Raw genomic sequence first — 24,035 nt, 5'->3', positions numbered from 1 at the left:
AGCCTATTTTAAAGAATTGCTAACGAGCTTAGGAGAAACACTATGTATGAAGCCAAGGACTGGCCGCAAATCTAACTAGCACAGGTCACATTCAAAAGGCGTTTCCAATGCTTACAAAAATTCGGCAGCCACTTCATGGATATCCACAAAGGCGCGCGGCTTTTGATATTTCTATTTATTTTGCGTTGTACACATCCCCGCCGTATTTTTGTCCGCGCCGCCGTACCGCCTTTCCCAAACTGACGTGCATTCCTCGTGCCCAAGACGAAGAGACCGGAAGACGTAAGCGGAGACAAAACTGTCCATGAATCTAATTTGCAACTGACGTGGACCGCAACGCGCAGCACCACTGCCTTCCGTATACATTTTCCATGTTCCTTGCTTTCTTTTTAGTAGTACAGGTGGCGCGACACACGTGGCCGATGTACAAAGCGTGCAGCTGACAGAGAGTAACTTTTAACGTAATCAAATATTCAAATATTTTTAAGGTTCTTTTCTTTATAGTTTAAAGAACATAACGGAGCAAAGTGCTCACTAGCGGTCTGTTTGTTTTGCCTGCGTCTTTTAACGCGACGCCGTCAGAACCTCCGGGACGGCATCCATCGTTGATACGTCCACAGATAACGGCGCGCGCAGAGCATCGACCCGCCGTCAGCGTCGGCGCACGGCCAAAGCTGGAACCGTCTACGAAAGAGGTAGGTGCCGCAGTTTAGTGTTTTGGTATCGTCTGTTCCGCGTTGACGAAGTTGTAGCGCGGAACGTTCTCAAGCCTTGCGTAAGTGTGCTGTCTATTGCGTAGACCTCCTTCACCCCGCGACGTCACGGAGATGCGGTGGCGCTGATGTCAGTAGCGACTTTCGCGTGGTAGGCAAAACAGGTTCCGCCTGGCCGTGCCTACCGCCATGCCTACCGCAGCCGCTGCAGCTACCGGCGGCTGCATATCGTGGCTGCGCACTGCAGAAGCAGCATGTACTGACCAGCTCCGTTGCTGTTGGATCCGCGTAGTATCATAAAACGAAAAATTAGATTAGCTTTAATAGGTTTCTCGGAAATAAATGCCGCATTAGGAAATGAGCCGCGGTAGTAAAAGCGCGACGTCTGGGTGTAGACCGGCGCTGCCAGTCAACGTACTTCATAGCACGGAAATTGCCGCGCTCATTCACCTGAACAACCGCATGGTACGCTTAAAATTGTGAAAGGAAAAGAAAAAGCATGTATGTAGCTGCGAACGTATTTATCACCCTGAGCTGGTGTGCACGGGCGCCGGCAGGGTCACTCTCCACCGGGGAGTGCGTTATTTTGTTGATAGCACAGCATGATTTAACGTGTGCAGAAGTTATACGAACGTGTAATGACGCATTTTAGGGCATTTAATATATACTTCAAACTATTTCTTAACATGAACGACATAATTATTTGATTGTAGTAGAAAAGTCTGGTAAGTTGTGACAATCTTGCGCGGTCGCGTTGGCATGCTTCGAACAGCGTACTTTCATTGCATCATGCATGTGTCATAAGCTTCTTCATGAAGTAGTACATGATCGCGAAGGCTGTTTGGAAAGAAGCAACCGCAGGCGGGCTACCAACAGAGGCACGTAGCGAGATTGACAGGGGATGAGGCAATGAAAAGTGTTTTCTTTATTGATGCTTCAGATATGTAACCAAATTTGGTGCAAATATGTAATTGCTCTGCTAATTTCAGCAATGCGTTTTATTTTCAGCTATACCTGGTAAAGTTCTTGGATAATTATAATTAACACCCTCGTCAAGTCACCACGGGTCTTGAATAATTAAGTAGAAAATGCGGAATTTTTTTATGCCAGCACGTTGCCAACGCCCTATTCTCTATGATGGCGGTATTACTTCTTTTTTTTAGATTCGCAGTACCTTTCTTATCAAAAATGACTACCATACTACTGCTCCTGTAGCAAAAAAAAAGTCGAGAGATTTATTGCACTCCTCAATGTCTCTGGAATCGTTCGCGACAAATAGAATCATTCTATTTCCATTCCTTACAAATTTACGAAGGGGTGAGTGATGCCAGTCAGAAAATGTGGTAGATCACAAAACAAACCTTTAAGTTTTTTTCCCTCGTTTATGGCCTCTTCGCTTTCGCTTTGGTCAAAGAAATGCCGCACTGAAATCAACGAAACCTCTGATCCCTCTTCTGCGTAGTGATACTACCATTGTGGTGCTCCGTCGTCGGAAACCCGCAGGATTCGCGACGGGCCAGGACCATCACAAACGCCATTACCTCACAATTTTTGGCGACCGCAGATCTAAAAACCGTAATTTTATGAATTTCTACTGAATATTTTGCTATAATTTTTAGTAATCAAACAGAAGACCCAGGGCTGGAAGAAATATAATTTCAGGAATCCAAATTTTTCACCAAATCGACCAGTTTAAGAATGGGAGAAGTCAGCCTGCTGGTGCCTGATCTGACGGCTAAAAAGAGCGGCTACGCGAGACAGATGAGATCGGGACACGATCGACGCTGTCCCCACTTTTCGCACTGTGCGACACGTGTGTCAACAGACGGTGAGCGCACGTCGGCTCTGCCGAAAAAACGCCAGTGCTTCCCTCAGCACTGTCCCGAGGTAAAATTATTCTTGCTAGTTCAGTGTCAAAAACTTATCATTTTATTACATGCCTGGGGTAGAAACCAACTGCAACGCTTTCTAGCCATAATACAATACACACCGTGTCGAAATCCGCCGTACATGACCAACGCGAGCCCGTGTACTTCGAGGAATACTAAGTTGAAAGCATCAACCGTTGTTATGATTCTCAGAAACTCAAAACGCGCATAAAAGCCTTGAAAACCGGCGCTGCACCACCTCAACTCGACGCCACTCCCTGGCCTCTTGCCTACCGCGAGCCCGTTCGCGACTGCAGCGCCACCTCGCTTGTTTGCAAACATGGAGGAGGTCTATAGCGTACCGAATTTACTTGGTCGCTTGTATGCTTCTGTGGACCGACTAGCAACAAGCTTTTTTGGCAGTGAAGGGGACAAATAAAGAGGCGTGGCATCGATAATTTATTCCGCCAAATAGTTTAGGCCTACTTGTTGTGAAGTTTAGGGCTGGGTTCGATCATATCTTCGCAGTCAGAAACAATTGGTTGTTATTGGGGATTTAGGTCAACAAAAGCCGTTTCTAATAACGCTCATAAGACCTTTATTGTAAGCTTTGCTGACGACGCGTCAAAAAAGAAATGCGACCGCTGGAGTATTAAAATGCCGTTCGACCCACACTGAAAGCGCTCACAGCGTCAGTTGCGGAGACTGAGTGACGATGCATATCAGACGACAGGAGTGAGGTACTGCGCCAGCAGACATCTACGCAATGCGAGATTATTCATATATCCATGCACCGCGAATGGATGGAACTATTATAGCGTTTTGGGTTGGAGTCAATGTGGATAAATTAATTGTCATGACATTGCTACGACCGTTGATTCATTGGTATCAAAATTTACAGCTATATTTACAACCAGAATTTGTTAGCTGCATGATGTTTTATTGTCTACATGAATTATATGCCAGTGTTTTATTTTTTGTATAAGTGGTGAACGCTTTATGTACCGAATTTTTGTGCCCGTTTCAATGTTTGTGTTTTTGCTATTTTTTATACCTCATTATCCACTCCTGTTATAGCCCGTGATCTGGGCGGACAGTATAAATAAATTAATGAAAAAGTTAGCAGTCGTTAAATGCCTCAATTACACGTTCCGCACAGATTTTCTTAAGGCGCGTTCACACTAGGCCGACGAGACCCCGATGCCGACGCGACGGCGACGCCGACGATCGGCGGTCGCGTCGGCCAACTTGGTCGTTCCCCGACTAGCCAGTCACACTGCTCCGACGACGACGACGACGCCCCCAACGTTCAAGCGTCGTCCTAGTGTGACAACGTCGCCGACCAAAGATGCCGACGAGACGCGTCGGCCGACGTGTCTTGGGCAGATCGGTGGCGGAGCGAAAACAATCGCCGACCAAAAGCGAGTACCGAGCTCACAGCGCGAAGTGCAATCATTATGTAGACAAATAATGCACGCGCAGCAACATTCATCACGCCATATGACTACTTGGCCGACGCGCAGCACCGATCGTCGCTTGCGAACTGCCGCCCCACTGCAAGTAGGGACACACGGAGCGGTGAACATCGCTGCGCCGCTGTACCCAAGCTCCGCCCACAATCGGTGTCGCACTTCGCCGCCGTGCAGCAGTGCCTGTGCGCTGCTTGGGATGGTGTACAAATGTCACAAGAAAAGACGGCATCACCTTGTTATCAGAAAGACTGCATGCTATACTCGAGCGGCGACAAAGCATGCCTGCTTATGTTGCGAGCTTTCGGCAACGGCACCGCTCGCGGGCGCTCCGGGCGACGAGCTCTGCTGCTGCCTGTCTGCCGTGGTCGTCGCTAGGCCTATAGCCTGCTCCGCATCGAAGCGGCAGGGGCCGGCGCTTCGGAAGTCACCTGCGCTATAATTCAAGGCCTATTCTTCACTCCGCTTTGCTGTCAACAGCATCATCACACAATAAAATAATAGTATGGTCAGTTTCCGTGGCGCCTTCAGCAGCGGCTAGCGGGCGCAAGGCGAGCCGGACCCCAACGTCAGGCCAGCGGCAGCTGCGAGGCGGTTGTGGGAAGAAGTTTGCTCGTATCACAGTCGTTACCTTTGCCAACAGCTCAGTACTGGTCAGCGATCCTCAGAAATGAAACATTTTTCACACTTCTTATCACAGGGTTTAATATTTACGTCAAGAACACTCTTCAGCTCGTTTTTATGACGCCGGCAGACGGGATCCAGGCTGGTCCGGCCGGCCGGCATGCTCGGCGTAAACATGTACTTCACGTTCGCACAAGAAAATACGAAACAGCCGTGAACCAGAAAGGATGCTTCCTAGATTAGAGCAACGATAATGTGCCTGTGCAAAAGTGGATCTTTCGGCAACGCCGGCCGACGAACTGTGCGCTGGTCCCAGGCTGCCCTAGTCGTCTCTAGGCCTAGGTGGTTTCGTATCGACTCCGCAGCTGACGGCGCTTCGGAAGTCGCCTGTGCTGTAATAAAAGGCCTACTATTCACATCGCTTTACTGCCAACTCGTCCCATAATAAAAGTTATGTTCGATTTCCACGACGCCTTCAGCAACGGAGCTAGCAGACGGGCCGCGTGCACGAAGCAGCAGCGTCGAGCTTTCGGGATAGGACAACGTCGGCGTGAGGTCGGCGCTGTTGTCGGCAGAGTGTGACACGCGGGTCGGCCGACGGCTGCTATGTCGCCGACGCGACGGCGATGCGCTCGTCGGCCGACGATCGGCGCTCGGTCGGCGTCTGCGCAGTGTGACAAGCGCGCCGACGGCACGAAAATCGCTGCCGCCGACCATCGCCAGACCGAAATCGGCCGATCGTCGGCCTAGTGTGAACGCGCCTTTACCAATTCGCACAGGTCATCCACTGTGCGCCGTCTGGGTTTCCCCTCAGTCTTTTCTTTCCAACTGGCACATATGCACTTGCGCAGGCAAAGAGAAGCGCATGTTCCGACCCTTTTGCTTGAACACTGCGAAGGGCCCCGGCTTCGTTCAAACCTTTTCGTTGCAACTGGAATTCAAGCATTGGTGCCCAATGCATAGTCCGGCGAGAGCTGTCCCTATCTGGCTTGGATCTGAAATGCTGACTATGGCCCTAAAAGGGTGTGGAGGCCGCACAACAAAAAAAAGAATCCTTGCTTCCACGTCGATTGGCATGGCGCGGTGGAGCCGATAAGATAAGACACACAGCGCTGATAGCATTGTGTATGTTATCAGGTCAGCTCTCGGGCCAGACATTGTGGCATAGAGGAAAACTCGCGACAGGTGTATGTGCGGAAAAGATGATCTATACAATCCTTAGCTTTTCAATAGCATCCAAAATCAGCAGTTGTCATTAAAGTGCGCTCCAAATAAGTATTCTGAGTATAATTTGTTTCAATAGAAGATAAGTAACGGAAGCATGGACTCTATCTGCGGTGCAATCGGACAAAGAAGGGTATTTTGTTGCCTTATCGGAAGACCTTTATGCCCAGAAAGCCCGCCATACAGTGATGAAGAATTTCAGGAACGCCAAGGTAAAACCGGCACGTTGTGAACAGAAGGCTGAGGCTTTGCTGCTTAAACTTAGTTTAGAAGGGCTAGCAAAGAAGGTGAAAGATGCTGAGCTAGGGGTTCTAGAAATCTTCTTTGCGGCCAAGACACATAAGCCGGAGATTCCGTTCAGGGCAATAGTTTCCGGGGGCATCTGCAGCGCAAGAGGCGGCGTATGTCCATAGTATAGACACTGCGCTTGTCACTCGAGTCATTGGATTTCAGGTGCTCCAGGCTTGGACGAATACAACCATGCCGCTCATTTCCATTCTATTCTTAAAAATAGCGATACTGCTAATATCTACTATACTTTTTTTATGCCGAGACACCATTCACATTTCCGCGTCCTCATTTTTGTCGCCCTGTCACCTTTCACATTATCAGTCGAGACATTCATTCATGTCACCGATGTTCACTCTTTTTAATTCTCCATTAAAGGCACTTTTGAATAAACGCCTCAAGTTTTTGTTTTTCTTTTTCTTTTTGCAGAAGAAAAATTCTTGCATGTTGTCTCTGTGCTGGTAGTACTGTGTAGGGGTGGCGGCGAAAACATTTATTAGGCTATAGAAGGGACAGGAGGTATGCTTGGATCAGCCCTGGGTGCGAAACTCCGATTCAGAAAGTGACAAGTCTTAGCAGCCACTTTACGGGTGCTTACGGATAGCCGCTTCATTTGGAAGAGCCAAATAAAAGCTGCTAGTATAGTGTGCCATTGTCTTCTAAAAAGCTTTTTTCTTTTGTGCTTCTTTTATCTCTTAATTTATCTCTTGGCAGGGATATCTGCAGATTTTTGTTAATACATTTGTTTCATTGACTTCCTTGGCCGGCGGTTGTACATTTATCAACAGTCTAGAAATTTACAACGTGAGCACAGTTTACGTAACTCACCGCGCGGGATGCGGCAATCCGTAAACACCCAAGTTTTGGCCACATCCAACCACCGTCTTTTGAAATACAGGCCTTACGGAAAGTTTCGCAAATGATATATCAAAGAGCTTTGGGGCGCGATTTCATCTTTGAAGCTAGGCTCATGATACCATATACCGCTAAAATACCGCATTGGTCACATCTGACTTTCTTTTAACCCTTTCTGGCCCAGCCATTCATAATGGAATCACCAACTTTAATGGGCAGCATACTTAACGCGGGGAAAGAACTCCTCCTGTTTTAATGGCGAGTCCAGCATTCAACTGTTTATCTGCCCATATCAGCAACGTTTCGCCTCACAGACAATTACTGCTATCTAAGAAGGGAGCGTAAAAACTGCTCACGCTTTGCCCCTGCTATCGATGGATGGCGTAGCCTGCATTGCTGTTTGTATTTTTCTCATCGTGCGAAGGCGGGCCAGTAGGCCGGACGCTATACCTTCAAACTAAAGTCTTGCGTAAAAGCTCATTCACGTCGGCTGTAAATATCCACAGATATCAGTGATTCCGAATGGATTCCGAATGGAATCACTGGGAGGTGAAAGCTCTCAAGTATAATATGTACTTTGGCAGTGCTTGCATTCCTGTGATCGCTAATGTTGTCTCATTATCGACTTATCGGTCTTTTCTGCGCTCTGTATGTAGTAATAAGCGTTGTTTCTTCCAAAATAGATGGCTGCATTCAGAACACGTTAATTTTAGAGTGCAAATGAAGAAATCTCAAAGCGGCGGCGCACATCACGTGGTGAGGTGTCACACGTCAATGCCAATTCACGAGATGAAGAAGTAAACAAGTCCAACGCGAGAGCGATGGACCTGCATGCGATTTCGCCGTCAGGTGACATTTAAAATTGCATGACAATGAAAAGCCTAATGGTTGCTCAAAGACGCGGCTATTGAAAACAATGAAGAAAGTCGTCAGAAAAAAAAAATCACTCGACGACACTGTGGCAAATGCTCAGAAAGATAGAACACAACGAATAATGCGAACTCTCACAAGGTGACACACCATTGCCACTCTAATACTCCGAAAAATTACGCTGTTACTTAGTCTTAGAGAATTTCATTTCATAGATTTTACTTCACGCAAAACGCCGAATTCGGTCACTTCCAAACTGATATTGCTAAGGCCCTCCTCGAGGTAACAAAGTTGCGAATAAAGTCAAAGTCAAAGTGTTTATTTAGACAACTCAATGGTACAGTTGCCTAGGGCGCAGACTAAAAGGCAAAAGGATGCCTGACAAAGAGTCCACGCCCTTCTTGCTCCCATTCGAGAGCACAAGACATTCAGCGAGTAAAATAGACATAAAAACGAAATGGAAATACAGAAAGTATTGGTTAACAGTGAACTGAAGTAATTTCATCTTAAACATTTATCTACAGTTGGAGAAGTACTATGAGAGACAACAGAATAAAAAAGAAAAAAAGAAGTGGTTATGCCTGGAGTGACAACAGATACATGGTGATGCAATTTTTGAAAGCTTTCAATGATTTGCTTTCTTGAATAATGTTTACAACAGGATGGTGATCGTTTAAAAAACTGGAAATTCTGTAGCTAAGTTTCTGGGCGCCGTAGTTAGTACGTATTTTTTCCTTATTATAACTTATGTGCCGTATGTTGTAGCTGTGTGGTTTCGTGAGATACTTATGAAAAAAGGCGGCAGGATCAGAATGCATTTGTTGGTAAGTGGCTAACGCTATCTTTTTGTTTATAACATTCCACAGTGTAAGCAATTGGTGTTTCCTAAACAATGGGGCAGTGTGGCTAAGGTATGGTGCATTATCCATTAGTCGCAGAAATTTCTTTTGTAATAAGTATATGTTTTCTATGCTTGTTTTAGGTGCTGTGCCCCAAACAAGAAGACAATAGTGGAAACGCGAATGTACCAGTGTGTAGTATAGTTGTTTCTTTAGCCACATAGGCAAAAGGTCCTTTAATTTATACATGATACCAATGGACCTAGAGATACCTGTGCGAACTTTTTCAATGTGAGGGGACCAGTCGAGATGTTCGTGAAATAGGACGCCAAGAAATTTATGAGATATTGCACGTTCAATAGATTCATCACAAAATTGAATCAGTATTTCTTGTTTAATGCACTTGTTACGTGCGCGGAATATAATGTACTTAGTTTTTTTAGTGTTTAACTGCAGTTCGTTAGTGCGGAGCCATATGGATAAGTTTTGCAGCCATATATTGGTTTCTACTTGGAGGGCTTCCAGATCTTGTCCGCAGAAGAATACATTGGTATCGTCAGCGTACAGTACTATCGTCAGCGTACAGTATCGTCAGCGTACAGTACTATAAGAGAACGTGGTCGCCGTGCTTCTTAATCATGGCCACCCAGCAGAATCATTGCGTGGTCAAGGCCGCACACTGGCCCACTCACTGTGATGGAAAGCAAAGGTGCAAGATATATCTGTCGATTTTTTGGCTATCTTGGGGAATTTTAAACCGCGTTCCCCTTAAATCCCGGTGGTATCAGATTAGCAAGCCGATCATCCGCGCTAGCCCGTCGCCACACGCCAGCAGAGATGCGGCGCGCATTCATCTTTGACTGGACAACACAATTCACTGCAAGCACAGCCTCATCACTCACGTAACAGGCTTTTGCACTAGGCGGAAGATCGCATGTGCCTCGTGTGTGCACGGAAATAGGCTGGTGTAATTTTGCAGTTCACACGCTGCAGCCCTACGACGTGTGCAAACGCTACACAACTGGAAGTCAACTGCAAAAAAAAAAGAAGATTGTTGGGCCAGTTCATTGGCGCTGTGTCTGTCAGTTCTTGTCGTCCTGTCCGATTTTATTTTTCCACCGCTCCATTGCTATGAGCTGGGAGTCATGGTGTTTGTCATGCGCAGTACAAACAGTTCCAGCAAGAAAGTGTTCGTGGTGCTCAAGCAAGCACTGCCTAATCCAGCTCCTCGTATCCTTTCCCCTTCAATAATTTCTCGCGTGTGCCTAGGCGCAACGCACTCCACTCCCCCTATTCCGAACAGTTGGTAGGCATGGGCAAAGTAGGGTTTAAAGCTACGCCACCGCGGGACCCGTACTATGCAGTCGTGCCAAAGTGAATTTACCCTGTTACAACAAAGAGGGGTGTATATACAGCGCCCTACACGTGATGCGGAACCTAGCGTCCTCCAGCGTCGCGTCGTCCGTGTGAATTCCTTCTCTTGTGTGCGCGTCCTGTTCTGCTTGTTTCTCCACCCGCTGCCATGCACCAACTGGACCAGCAAGCTACGCCTCTAGAATTCTACGAGAGAATTTCAAGCACTGATTGGATCCCTCCTACGTACCTGGATATAAATGTTCCGAGTCCACCAGACGTACATTTAGCATACCTTGGCATCATGAGAGGTGGCTCATCACACTCACACTCACGGTAACTCGCACTGACATCCACTCACTCACCCTCATGTCCGCTCACATTCACAACCACTCACTAACACCCACACTCATGTCCGTTCCCACTCACAACCACTCACACTCATGTTCGATCACACTCACAACCACTTCATCGCACTCATGACCACTCGCAATCACAACCACTCAGTACACTCACAACCGTTCACTTGCAGACATGCCCACTCGCACTCACAACTCACTCGCACTCATGTCCACTCGCTCACACACTCATGTCCACTCACACTCGCATTCACTCACTCACGCCCAGAGTCAATTCGCACTCACAACCACTCATGCTCACACTCATGTTCATTCACGCTCACAACCACTTCCTCACACTCATACCACTCGCACTCAACCACTCAATCCGACTTATGACCACTCTAACTCATCACCGCTCGCACTCACAACCACTCAAAATCACTCACCAACGTTCATGTCCACTAACACTCGGAACCACTCGCTCACACTCACGTCTACTCACTTTCTCACATTCACGTTTACTTACTGTTTCCTTGTTTGTTGGCAACGAAGGAAACAAGATTTACAGCTGCAACGAACACGCTCGTGGCGCCCCTATCGTAGCATGGTTCACATAGATGCGGTGATGAGCCGGTCAGGGCTGTGTCGGGCTCTTTGGTGAATTTTCACAGTTTCGCTGCACGAAGGAAGTGGTCGCTCATCACGCCTCCTCCATATTCTGAACCAACGCTACACACGTTAGATCCTACGCTTGCTGCCGAGACGAGTACCGTTTAGTGTCAGCTAAGATGCTTAGACACCTTTCGACAATGTCCAAGTCACAATAATTAGTTCGCGTTCACAATGGTCTTGGACGGTGTCTGAGTGCCAATAATGGTTTTGCCTTGGCAATGGTCTTGATCGGCGTTAAGTACCAATAATATTCATTTTTCTTTCACACTGACGTGACCGTGAGTCTGCATGAACACGTACGTTGGAGGCACATGGCAACTATGAATACTTTTTGCGGCTTGGGAATTGCAAATCGAGAGTTTTGAACAGATCGAGTGAGTTCCTCACGAAAAGGGCCGTAAGTAGATTTGGCCCGCGAAAAAGGATCCAAAGTTCGAGTGGCCATTATCAGTCCCTTTACAACAGCCTCTTGGGCTTACTTTAGGGCGTAAGAGCAGAGCTGGCTTCATCTTGACAGAGCAGGTATTCGTGATCGATCTGTGGACACGCCTGCCATGCAGTACATTGTCGGCGCTGCACATAACCCCTGTCTGAAAGAGGCTTAAGAAATCAGTGCGGCGTTCTCGCTTGAGGCCGGTGCGTGCGGAAACCGCGGGCGCATCTACGTGCTAGCATTGCACCTAATTATTCCACCTTACCCGTAATCCGCCACGTTGCTGCTTCATAAAACGTCGTTCGTGAAAATGCGTATGCAGCTGACTTGTCAGCCCTTTGGAAGCGCATGCCATTCTGAAGTAGTAGTACTTCAATAATGAAAAAACTTATATAGAAGTTCTTAGAATAATTATTAGTGTCCATTTCAAAGGATTCTTCGTGCTGTCCAGGTATCGTTGCGGGTAGAATTGCTTAAATCGGAGCGTGCAACGGGAATTATTCCGCTAAGAATACTGAAAACACAAAGATATGAAGAAATGGCTTTTCACACGCCCATTTCACTCTCCCAGTACCGAAGATTGGGCAGCACAAATCAGAACTGCACCTTGGACACATTTGACGGAAGCTTATATACAACTGTTGACTTGCCAGGGTAGCCTGCATCAGCCTAAACAGCCGGCGTTATACTCACCCGCACGCTTTGCTCACGGAAGCCTGTCAATAACGCTCAGAAAACCATTTTTTTTTTACTCTGCGGAGAGCGTGGAGGGAGGGCGGGGGGGGGGGGTGCTTAATCCTCAACTCTTTCCTGTTTTACGAACACAGTCCACCGTCCAACGAGCCGCCACCCTCGGACATGTTTATAAAAAGTTCTGTATTGGAGCTACCTCATGCCCCTTCCCACCTTCCGTCCCGACCCTCAGTCCCCTGTTCTCTTCTCGTCACATTTTTGGCTCTGTCTGCACAAGAACGAAAGATTGCGTTCCCGCGCCAGCAGAATCCTGGAGGGAAAAATCAACGGCCAGGGAAAAATCTCAATGACGCTGTCCTTCGCTCCAGTGCACTGCGTAGCAGCAGCTATCACCGGTCATGTATTGCGAGTAATTGCAACGAAATTTTAGTCGCAACAGTGAGCAGATGCATAAACGAGGAGTTCTGTAAAATATACATTAGAAGCGCGAAGATAAAACAGAGTAATAGAAATGCGAAGATACAACTTCATAAAGAACAAAAAAGTGCCAATGGAAACAAAGTCACTGCATATTTACACAAAACCTCTCAACAAGATATTTAAATACACGTATGTTTCCGTTAAATCTATGTATCTAAGCAAACGTCGCTCTATATAATGCGTGAAACAACGCAAATAAACACCTTTTGCAATCACAGATAGTAAACTTTACGCACGGAAAGACAGACGATCCAGATAGCAGAAGTCGCGATATGTAATTTGGCCATGCTGCGGTCGGTGACAGTTCGAACAAATTTCGGGGGGGGGGGGGGGGGGGGGGGGGCTGAAGCCCCATAAGCTCCCCCTCCCCCCTTCGGCTACGTCCCTGCCCCTGTGCACTTTTAAGGATGCAAATTTGAATCCTAATGACTGTTTTAACCTCACTATAGCATGATGCAGTAACGGACGATCCCCGTGGTCACCTGAGTGCCTTTTATTTTATTAGCACGTGCAGCCTATAACTTTTGTTTCGACCGGGGTGGCGATGGTATGTAACATGTCGCCTCTCTAAGGAGCTGGTGCGCTCAGATTTGGCTTCTACTCTGGTCTCACGCTGTCACATAACACCACTTAGCGGAAAGTAGAACATGGTTGCAGACGGCTTCGGCCACTGCTGTTGTACTAGGTGATGCAGTGTTCCAAGAAAATCATGAATGTGGACCCCAACCCCTTTTCATACACAGGCGAAATTAGCATTTTGTGCTACCAGCCCGCATTTTGATAGCTATATGGAAGTAGTTACGGGCCAAGAGATTTGGAGAGTGTCTCGTGCTGATACAAGCCGCTTGCACGCACGTCTGAGTGTGGCCAGAGCAGTGAGTATGCAAATTGGTATTGCTATTGGCACGGTGTGCCATTCAAGCCGATTGCCCGCACCGGTGGTTCAGTCATGGTTAGGGCTCTCGATCACTGAGTTGGAGTACGTACCTAAGTTCGAACCGGACCGCGGGCGGCCGCGTTTCGAGGGACGCTAAACACAAAAGCCGCCCGTGTGCTGTGCAGCAATGTCGGTGCAAAAGTTAAGAATTCCTATGCGGTCAAATTATTATTCCGGAGCTCTCCTCTTCATTGCCTCTGTCTCTCTTTCCCTTTGCACTTCCACCTTTCTCCTTTCCACAACAGCGCCGTCGAGGTGTCCACCGAGATGTGAGACAGATACTGCTTCCTTCCCTTCCACACACACACACACAAAATACCATGCCGATTCCCTTGTGCATTGCCATAGAGAGCGCATATTGGACAATTAGTCTCCCTCTCTCGCTCTCTCTCTCTCTCTCTCTCTCTATATATATATATATATATATATATATATATATATATATATATATATATATATATATATAGGCAGAACCTTAGGACACCGCGCAAGGTTGCGGTAATTTCATGAAAGCGACAATCAACAAGTCGGCGGGACGCTCCGGCAGCAGCTTTGTGTACAACAGCAGCAGAAACGAGAAGGTCATGTGGCCACCGCCTTACAGGAACAGGTCCTGGGTCAACAAGTCGACGTTCCTGAAGGGTCTGAATCTAGATGGCCAGCAGGACGCCCGCGGAGCAACTGGAGACCCCGACAGGCCCGTACTATCAATGCCGAAGGAGTCCCGCCCAAACAACAACGTGCCGCTCGCCAAGACCGCCGGGTCAAATACAGGGACGCGATGTCTGCACCGAACTCATCGTGACTCAGTGAGAAAACAGCCGAGACAAAAATTTGATCGGGAATACAACTACAGCAGCAAGCAGAACGGCACTAACGTTCGAACTCTCCGAAGGCTTCTGATGGAAATGGAGACAAGCAAGGATTTTCGGTCAGAAAGACTTGACAGTGTGATTGTTGCTGCCTGTCCCTGTTAGCTCCGCAGTCGTGGCCAAGAGTGCAGCCGCAGTAACGAGGAAGACGAAGTGATTAAAAGTGAAAGCGCTTTAAGGAACCGCTGGGTGTCTAGGGTATATATATTCTGGGGACGCACTTGTCCCCTGTGGTTCGCGTTCTCGCAGCGCACCCTCAACTCTTTCTCTGTAGTTAGCTTCCCGCAATGCATTCTCCTCAGTTGTGTTACTTTAACTAACAGGGGAGGGCGATGGCATAGCAGCGACACGAGCGCCACGGATGGCGTGTTTTTCTGCGCGCGCGGGTGCAGCGCTGGATTAAGGGGGGGGGGGGGGGGGGGGCTAAGGGGGCTGCAGCCCAGGGCCTCACCTCCGGCAGCAAGAAAAGGGGCCCATTTATTCTAACCTGCTTAGTATATGGAACCGCGGGCAATGGAACTTTGAGTGACACGTATGAAGCGAGAAATCCAGAATGAGGAGGCGGGCCCCCTGCTAATGTAACTTCGTTTAGCCGAATCAGTTGGGAAGAGCTTGTCGAGCTGCAGAAACAGGAATCCCCCGCCACCCTGGAGGAGGCCCCCTTTCTTACGAAGCGATATATGCATTTGCTTACGGATTGCGGAAGGGTTTTCTGTGGTTCCCTGTCAATCCCCACGTCCAGTGGCGTCTGGAGGTGTAGTATATGTTTGAGAATCCTGGCGTCGGCATGACATCCGCTTTTACAGAGCAGCGAGGCGGGATTCCCACCTCACCGCCAAGCATTCAGCTGGAACCGCTTTCATAATCCACTAAAAATCCACTAATTAATTTTTAAGACCACAAATGTATCCGGTAATATGCAATGCGGTGCTAGATGTAAAAAATACTTGCTTTGCACCTTCTGCCTGGATTACAAATTAGAGCAGGGTAGGCAAAAACAAAACCAGAATGCGCAGCTGCGTTTGAAGCGGCATCGACTTGTGCGAATATCATGTACAGACTGTTGAGGAAATAAACGCGCGCAGTATAATGCTTCTCTCAGCTACGAGGGTGGATTGTTTGAGTTCTAATTTCGCACCCCCTATGTAACACCCCCGATACAAGGGGGCCTTTAAGGAAAATAAACTGAACTGAGCAAATATGAAATTTGGTAGTCAGAATTATTTTATACAACACCGGGTTTTCTTCTTTAGCTTTACAAAATTGAAAAACAAATCAGGCTGTGCTAGCTTCTTAGGAGTCCCACAGTTCCACTTCGTACTCCACGGGCCACTAGGAAAGCGAAACACTCGTTTGTAGGTTTATGTTTAGATTTATGGGCTTTAACGTCCCAAATCAAGTCCAGCTATGCGGGACGCCGTAGTGGAAGGCTGCCGATAATTTCGATCACCTCGGGTTCTTTTAAGTGCACTGATATCGCATAGTGCACAGGCCTCAAGCATTTTGTCTGCAGCGAAATGCGACCACCGCAGCCGGGGAACTTTATTTAGTTCGTTTTTTTTTCTTGGGATTGGTCTTGTAGAACCAGGTGAATTTTAATTTTTGAGGAAATACAAGGTGCAGTAACTGCCTCACTTCTAGGTGGACATCTCAACTGCGTTTTGAGGAGAGGGAGGAAGGTGTGTATGAAAGGAGAGAAAGAGGTGCCGCTGTGGAGAACTCAGGAATAATTTTGACCACCTGAAGATCTTTCACGCGCTCTAAAATCTCGCAGCACACGGGCGCCTTTTTCCATTTCGGCTCCATCAAAACGCGACCCCCGTGTGGCTGTGTTTGAACCCAGGTACTAGGCTCAGCACCAAGCACGCTATCCGCGCAACCTGGACTTAAATTCTGCTATTGAAATGTGCCCCACAAGGCCAGTAGTTAACGTTCATCGAATTTTTATACATTGTAATAATACCCTCTCGGGGCACTAATTAACGAGTGCTTCTACTTCCTACTCGCTGCCGCAGTACCCAGCTCAACTGCAGGAAGCTAGCTCAGCTTGCATGCTTTTCTTTAATGCGTTAGCATTAAAACAGTGCTTCGAATGAAAAACCGATCTGTCGGCTTGTGTGTGGCGTCATTGAAAGAGGAGGGGAGGCGGCCCGTGCTGCAATGCAGCCCCGCAAGTTGTTGGTCGGTCCATGTGCCTCTTCCGTGGCGCTCGGCCACAGACGGACATGTGTCGTGCGTTCCAAGAGTCACATTGTGTTTTGTGCGTGTAAAACTAATGCTACTGCGTTACTGTTGCATGAATCCCATTGATAGCACTTCGTTCTTTTTCATTGCAATGAAGCATATGGGATCTATTCCAGTAGTGTAGCTGGGGGCAGGGGGGCCAGTGGAAGGAACCGGGGCCAATATGCGCATTAGCTCAGGGCCCCCATTTTTCTTAATCCCGCCCTGCGCGGGTGAGAGACAGGTCTCTTCTGCTCGGGACCGGGGAAGCGCGTGGACGTTCAGGCGCACGGCTCCGCTCTTCGCCGGCTGGCGCGAACCCTCGTGGGGAAGAACGTTCACCCCGCACCTCGGAGTTTTCCTCTGCGCTACCGTGGGCAAACATTCGCTCGTAACCGTGCTGGATAGTCGGACGTCCTCGATTCCTCAGCGTATTTTGTTGCTAGGTGGCGTTATTGTTGTTGTAGCAATAAATGCCTTGTTTGCGTCAGCCTGTGTGTCGTTCCTTTGTTCCCTCGGAGCAAGGCCCGCCGTGGTCGGCGTGCGCTCGGTAGCGTACGCGACCACGGGGTGGGGTCCGGCGATTCTGAACTAGGTCAGCCGCGATTAAACGGGGGAGAACGCAAGAAAGGATTTACTTCCCCAATTAAACCCCACAATATATATATATATATATATATATATATATATATATATATATATATATATATATATATATATATATATATATACCGGGTGTGCCACCTAAATGTAACCAACGTTTTAAAAAGAGGAACAGTCCTAGTCCAGTGAAACCAACTGAGCGTTGTTCAGAGTCGCGGGGCCTAGCCTTCAGTATTTTTTCCTTCTCCAAAGTTCATTAATTAGTTCAGCTTAATTAGCTAACTTTTAATTATTGACTTCAGGAAAAAGTGTCAACTAAAAGTTTTAGACCGCCTCGAGAAACCGCTAGTAGTGCTGTTTCCATCTACCTGCGATTTACGTAGCTATATTTATTAGCCTTAAAAAAACGTTATCACGTGACCAGCTGCTCGCTTAGATCTCTGCACCAATGTGCACCCAAAGTCTAATTGAGGATTTCTTCTCCAAGGCGTGTCTTAGGACGCCGAAGTGGTACCGTTGTCGCGTGGAAGTTTTTTCTTATTGTGCGTGTTATGTTTAAGGGACGGTAAAAAAACTACTTTACCTAAATAGTACCTTGCTGGAAATGTTTCAGTCAGCTGTTTGTCAAAGCGATATACAACTTTTCCATTGACTCTTTATTGCTCAGGTGAGTAATTAAAAAGAAGCTAATAAAAATGAACTCATTCGTTAACCCTGAAGAACAAAATATACTGGGTTAGGTCACGCCACTTTAAAAAACTTTCAGACTGCCAGGACGTCCCGTGTTTCTTAAAAGCTTGGTTAAATTTGGCTGGGACACCTGGTGTGTGTGCGTGCGTGTGTGCGTGCGTGCGTGCGTGTGTGTGTGTGTGTGTGTGTGTGTGTGTGTGTGTGTGTGTGTGTGTGGCGTGCGTGTGTGTGTGTTCGCGCATATATATATATATATATATATATATATATATATATGAGAGAAGCCAACAGCCGCAGAAACCAAGGAGCACAGGGGATTTTTTAATTTATTTATTTTTGTGGTGTTGATCAAGTAAGAATATTACTTCATATGTTGTCGCTTAAAGCTAATTGATTAGAAAAGCAGAAGAAAAAACAACCACATGCCGCCGGTGGGATCCGAACCCACGACCTCCGAATTACGCGTCCGGTGCTCCACCTCTGAGCTACGGCGACGGCTGTCAAACCTTCTGCTTTCGGGGGTATTTATGTTTACAAATAACCTAACCTTGAGAGTGTTCATCAGCGCCACCCACGTTCGTAAGCGGCGGACGTGGAACGTCCTGAGTTACCGCTGGTGTGACGTAGAACGCCATCGAACGGCGAGGGTGGAAGCTGTGTGAGAACCCTCTTATGCTTCCTATGGCGTCAAGGCTGCCAGAACCGAGACCCTCGCTAAGCAATTACACTTCGCTAAGCAGCTTCTAGCTGTACATTTTTTGGTTGTACACAATGAATTCTCTTTGTGTACATATTTTTTTGCATTTAGCACATTAAATGGTGAAAAAATAAGTGGAGCAGGTGCTGTGATTCTTTCATTTCCGAAAATCGGCAAGACTTTCTTTTGTTATCTTAGGAGCCTCAATGAGTGTATATGTTTTTCTCCGGACTAGATGAGGATAGATTAAGTAGAGGAAAATAGGGCATTGTAGACCACCAAATATGCTCTATTTGGCAGATAGATTAATATTTAAAACTGCTGTTATGCTGTTGTGCAACTTAATTCACTTAAGAAAGCGCTGATGTAAATATCCTGCGGTTGTGTGTGAAGAAAAATATACCCCTATTATCTTTACACTACTACATCAATCGTTCAGATCCAATTATTATATTGCCCTGTAAGGATATTTGCTTTCCTTTTGATCGAAGAACGACGAGCTTTGTTTTGTTAGTGTTAAGTTTACTAAATTCTTAAGAGTTCAAGAGCCTAATTTACTAAAAAAAATGTACGTTTTAGTAGTTCATAAGCTTCATAACGTGAAGAGACCAGGGGATTCGTATCATTGTCGTATACATAATGAACTTGGTATCTGAGAAATTGTGAACAATATCGTTAATATGCGAACTGAGTTATGTGGGGCCTAAAATGCTTTTCTGTGTGACTCCTGAAATTATTTTCTCTTAACCCTTTCCGGCCCAGTGATTGCAAATGGAATCATCAAATTTGGAGGCCACTACTCGTTAATATAGCCAGAAAGTTGTTCTGTAAATGCAATAGTTCTGACATTTACCACTTCATCAGCGAGTGTTAGCGGCCCTTCGCCTGTCCTACGTATGCTAGTAGGTAGGAAAGATACATGGAAACTGCCCGCCACGGTGGCTCAGTGGTTATGGCGCTCGGCTGCCGGCCCGAAAGACGCGGGTTCGATCCCGGCCGCGGCGGCGGAATTTCTATGAAGGAGAAATTCTAGAGGCCCGTGTACTGTGCGATGTCAGTGCACGTTAAAGAACCCCAGGTGGTCGAAATTTCCGGAGCCCTCCACTACGGCGTCTCTCATAGCCTTAGTCGCTTTGGGACGTTAAACCTCGATAAACTAAAGCCTATATGCAATTTGCGTACGCTTTGGTGGCGCCGCTTCCTCTCTTGCACTGTGTAAAAGAAAAGAAATCGTTTTTGTTTTTCTGTTACAATAGGGAAGGGTACAAATCAGACAAACGCTGCTTCAGAGCAGTTGACATCAAATAAAATTTGAAAATAAACCACCCGACAAAGCATTGCGCACCCACCCAGTCTCAGTAATTTCATTTAAAATAAAAAAAATCTGGTAATGAATCGACTTTAATTTTCTGATCTTATTGCGCTATGCTCCTCCCAAAGATACTGCTTTCTGGATATCAATTTCATTTTACATTTAACAGCTTTATTTCGGCCGTAAAGGATTAAGAGATATAAATACATTCATATGAACATACTGAAATCGCTGTGATAGGCAGCCTATTGACATTGTTATTATTAACATATAAGTGACGCTACGGTGGAGCAATTTCCGGCAAATAAAGTAAGGCTAGTCCCAGCTGTAGCATACAACAACTCGACTCAATATCCAGCTTTTCCGTGCTAATAAACTCTTCCACACAGGTTCCTGTCACGCTGCGAATGAGAACTGCTACGCTCAGGCGCCATCCTCGCTTGGGTGCTAACCACGCCCTTTTTTTTTCAGCACACCAGCCAGTATCAAGATTTCGAGCTCAACCCTGTCGTTTGAAGAAGAGCCCAGCGACACGATCGAGGACATCCAGGCTGAGACCAGTTGGCTATCTCAGCTGAGCATCAGCGCCTCACCTTTACTGGCAAACAGCTCGATGATGGTCACATCTTGCCACGCTACAACACTGAAAAAACCTCGACCATTCACCGCGTGCAGCTTGTCCCCAACCATGTGCGGATTTTTGTGAAGACCCTCAAGAACAAGATCATTACGCTGGAAGCCAAGCCCAGCGACACGACAGAAAACGCCACGGCTAAGATCCGAGACGGTATGGCCACCCCGCGCGACCAACAGCATCCTAGGTTTGCTGGTAAACAGCTCGAGGACGACCGCACCTTGTCATTCTACAGCGTTAAAAATGTCTCGGCCATTGATCTTGGCCGCCATGTGCCCACTCGTATGAACATTTTTGTCAAGACTTACACTGGAAAGACCATCTGCCTTGTAGTTGACCCCAACGACAAAATAGAGAACGTTAAGACGAAAATTGAGGACAGATGTGGTATACCGATCTTACAGCAGAGACTCAGAACATTTGCTGGCAAAGAGCTCAAGGACGACAATACGTTGTCAGACTACAACATTCAGAGAGATTCGCATCTGCATCTGCATCTGCACCTGACACGACATGCGGGGCGGTACCTTCCCTGTATTTTTGTCAAAACCCTCGCGGGGAAAACAATCACGATTGGACTTGAGCCCGACGACAGAGTAGAGGACGTCAAGGCGAAGATCCAGAACAAAGAAGGTATCCCGGCTGATGAGCAGCGTCTGATCTTTCGTGGAAAACAGCTCGATGACGGCCACACCTTGTCGTGGTACGACGTAAAAGCAGAGTCCACCCTGCACCTCCTTCTGTGTCTGCGTAAGGGCATGCTGATTTTTGCAAAGATGTTAACAGGAAAAAGCATCCAGCTCGAAGTCAAGCCCAGCGACACGATCGCGCACGTCAAGGAGAAGATCCAGGACAAAGAAGGTATCCCGCCAGACCGGCAACGTCTCATCTTTCGTAGAAAAGAGCTCGAGGATGGCCGCACCTTGTCAGATTACAACATTAAAAAAGAGTCGACCCTTTACCTCGTTCTGCGTCGGCCTGGTTACATGGATGTTTATGTTGAAACCTCCACGGGGAAGACAATCACACTTAGACTACAGCCCGACGACACAATAGAGAACGTCAAGGCGAAGATCCAGGAAAAAGGAGGTATACCGGTCGACCGGCAGCTTCTCCTCTTTCACGAAAAAGAACTCGAGGACGACCGCACCCTGTCAGATTACAGCATTCAAAAAGAGTCTACCGTTCACTTCATTCTGCGTCTGCGTAGTTCCATGGAGGTTTTTGTCAAAACCATTACGGGGAAGACAATCGCGATTGGAGTCGAGCCCGATGACCGAATAGAGAACGTCAAGGAGAAGATCAAGGACTACGAAGGCATTCCGTCCGGCCAATTTTGTCTCATCTTTGGTGAACATCAGCTCGAGGACGGTCGCACCCTGTCAGATTACAACATTCAAAAAGAGTCGACCCTTTACCTCGTTCCGTGGTTGTAGGGTTAAATTCAAGATTTTGGCAGGACCTTCGAGGCGGCAACGATGCGACAAGGATGAGATCCAGGACACGGTGGTCACCCTGCCTGGCCAAGGACACCTCAGACCTTCTGGCGAACAACTCTGACACCCGCAGCTTGTCGTTTACATCATTAAAATAGTGTTGTTTGTCTCAAGATCACAATGTTTTCAGTAATGTGAAATGCCTCCATGCTCAAACAGCAGCATTGTGGGCTGTATTTGAGCACACGAGGAAAGGGAAATCAGGAAATCGGTATGGTACACATTAATGAACACAGCAGCCATTTAAACGAAGGAAAGAAGCTTGGAATGCCTTTTTGTGCAAATGGAACTACAGTGGTGGTCGTCATTATATTTAAGCTTTATATGTGTGGCGTGTAGCCTAACCTTTACATTGTTCACCAGAGCCACCCGCAACCACAGCGGTGGATCTGAAAGGTCCTTTCACAACACAAGTGCTACTTAGAACGGGGTCATAAAGGGAGGGCAGCATCTGGGCGAGAACCCTCTGATGCTGCCTGTCAAGACAGCCTGAGCTGAGACCCTCATTTAGTCGTTGGGCACACAAGAGCAGGGAAATCAAGTGTTCGTCATGGCATGCATACCGAAACGACAAAATCTTCAGTATATTTTTTGCCACCCCTGGATTAACCTACCGCAGGAATGCATGCATGCTATGCCTTGTTTCGTCAGGCGCAAATGGCGAGTATTTCGACCAAAATGGCGACTGCAAGGACATTTATGAACTCTTTTTGCTGTGTCAGTGGTCCGCAATCAAGTGGCAACAACGGGGATGGAGCGCTTACGCCGTGGCTGCTTAGAGTTATTTCTCGTTTCCGGTGTCTCGGCGGGAGAATTTGTTTCTGTTTTTTTGTGGTGGTCATGGTAAAAATTTATTCTCTTTTTTAACAGACGCCTATCCGCTTAGATGGCGGCCTAAAGTCCTTAGACCGGGGCGGCGTATTCGGCCAGTCGGATTAATCCTAGTTGCGTACTTCTCAGGCTTTGATCTTAGCAGTAGAGTTTCCAAAAGTCTTGTGTTCTAGTTGCTTCATCTATATCCTGGATTTCTGGACAAGTCCCCACCATATGCGTGTAAGATCTGCCCTATCCCGACTTAGTTTGCATCTGTCCGAGAATTGCTCCTGGTACCAAAACGGTAGCCGCGTTGGAAAAGGCGCTCGTTTGTAAGCGCTTCCAGACGCTTTCTTGGTTCTTAGAGTCTTATCTGCCGGCGGGAACAGCCTACTAGGCCCAATTCTCGCCATTTAAGTGAAGATCGTCCTCGCTGGGCTTGTCTGCGTAGAAAAACGATACGTACGCTAATAATTTGGGCTCATTATCTAGGATAACGAAGGCAAAAACTGAACTGATTACTCATACGTCGCGGCTCTCAGTACAGTACGAACATAACCGGTGATAGCGGACACCCCTGTTTGACAGAGGAAAAAATGGACACGGGTTGTGAGCCACAACCATTAACAATCACGCTGCCGGAGCCGTTAATGTACCAAAGACCTTCGTAGACAACTTCACAGACAACTGAACCAACATTAACATGTTATAAAAGTGATAATAGAAATTTGTAGCGGACAAGATCAAAGGCCTTCACCACGTGAATTTGAAGCATTGTCAGTTGCTCCTGTGAGTAGCTACAAAACTGCAAAGCTGCTGGGAAATATGAAGGTTAGTTTGAATGGAACAGCCCTCAAAGTGCATATTGGATCAGGTCCAATGGCAGTGGACGTACAGGCTTTGTCAAAAGTTTGGAGCCCAAGGGGTTTGCTTGCGAGCCACACTGTGTGGTTCGTAATGCATCTCCAGCGCTCCAAATTTCCTGAAGGTAAGGTGATTTCTGTTCCTGCCTCCTCCAATGGGTAGGACTACCACG

General features: G+C 47.2%; 1 pseudogene across 1 annotated transcript; it reads left to right on the top strand.

The window, feature by feature from the left end:
* The first annotated feature begins 614 nt into the window (after window positions 1-614).
* LOC149360517 (polyubiquitin pseudogene) lies at window positions 615-22,265 on the top strand (annotated as a pseudogene). The gene is made up of 2 exons (XR_016288841.1): window positions 615-695; window positions 20,528-22,265. The product of XR_016288841.1 is annotated as a polyubiquitin pseudogene (transcript).
* The last annotated feature ends 1,770 nt before the right edge of the window (window positions 22,266-24,035 follow it).

Source organism: Amblyomma mixtum, chromosome 2 (genome assembly GCF_055824585.1).
Source record: "Amblyomma mixtum isolate Tamu chromosome 2, ASM5582458v1, whole genome shotgun sequence".
NCBI lineage: Eukaryota > Metazoa > Arthropoda > Arachnida > Ixodida > Ixodidae > Amblyomma > Amblyomma mixtum.
The sequence above is the reverse complement of the archived record's forward strand: the minus strand, read 5'-3'. Positions and strand labels throughout refer to the sequence as shown.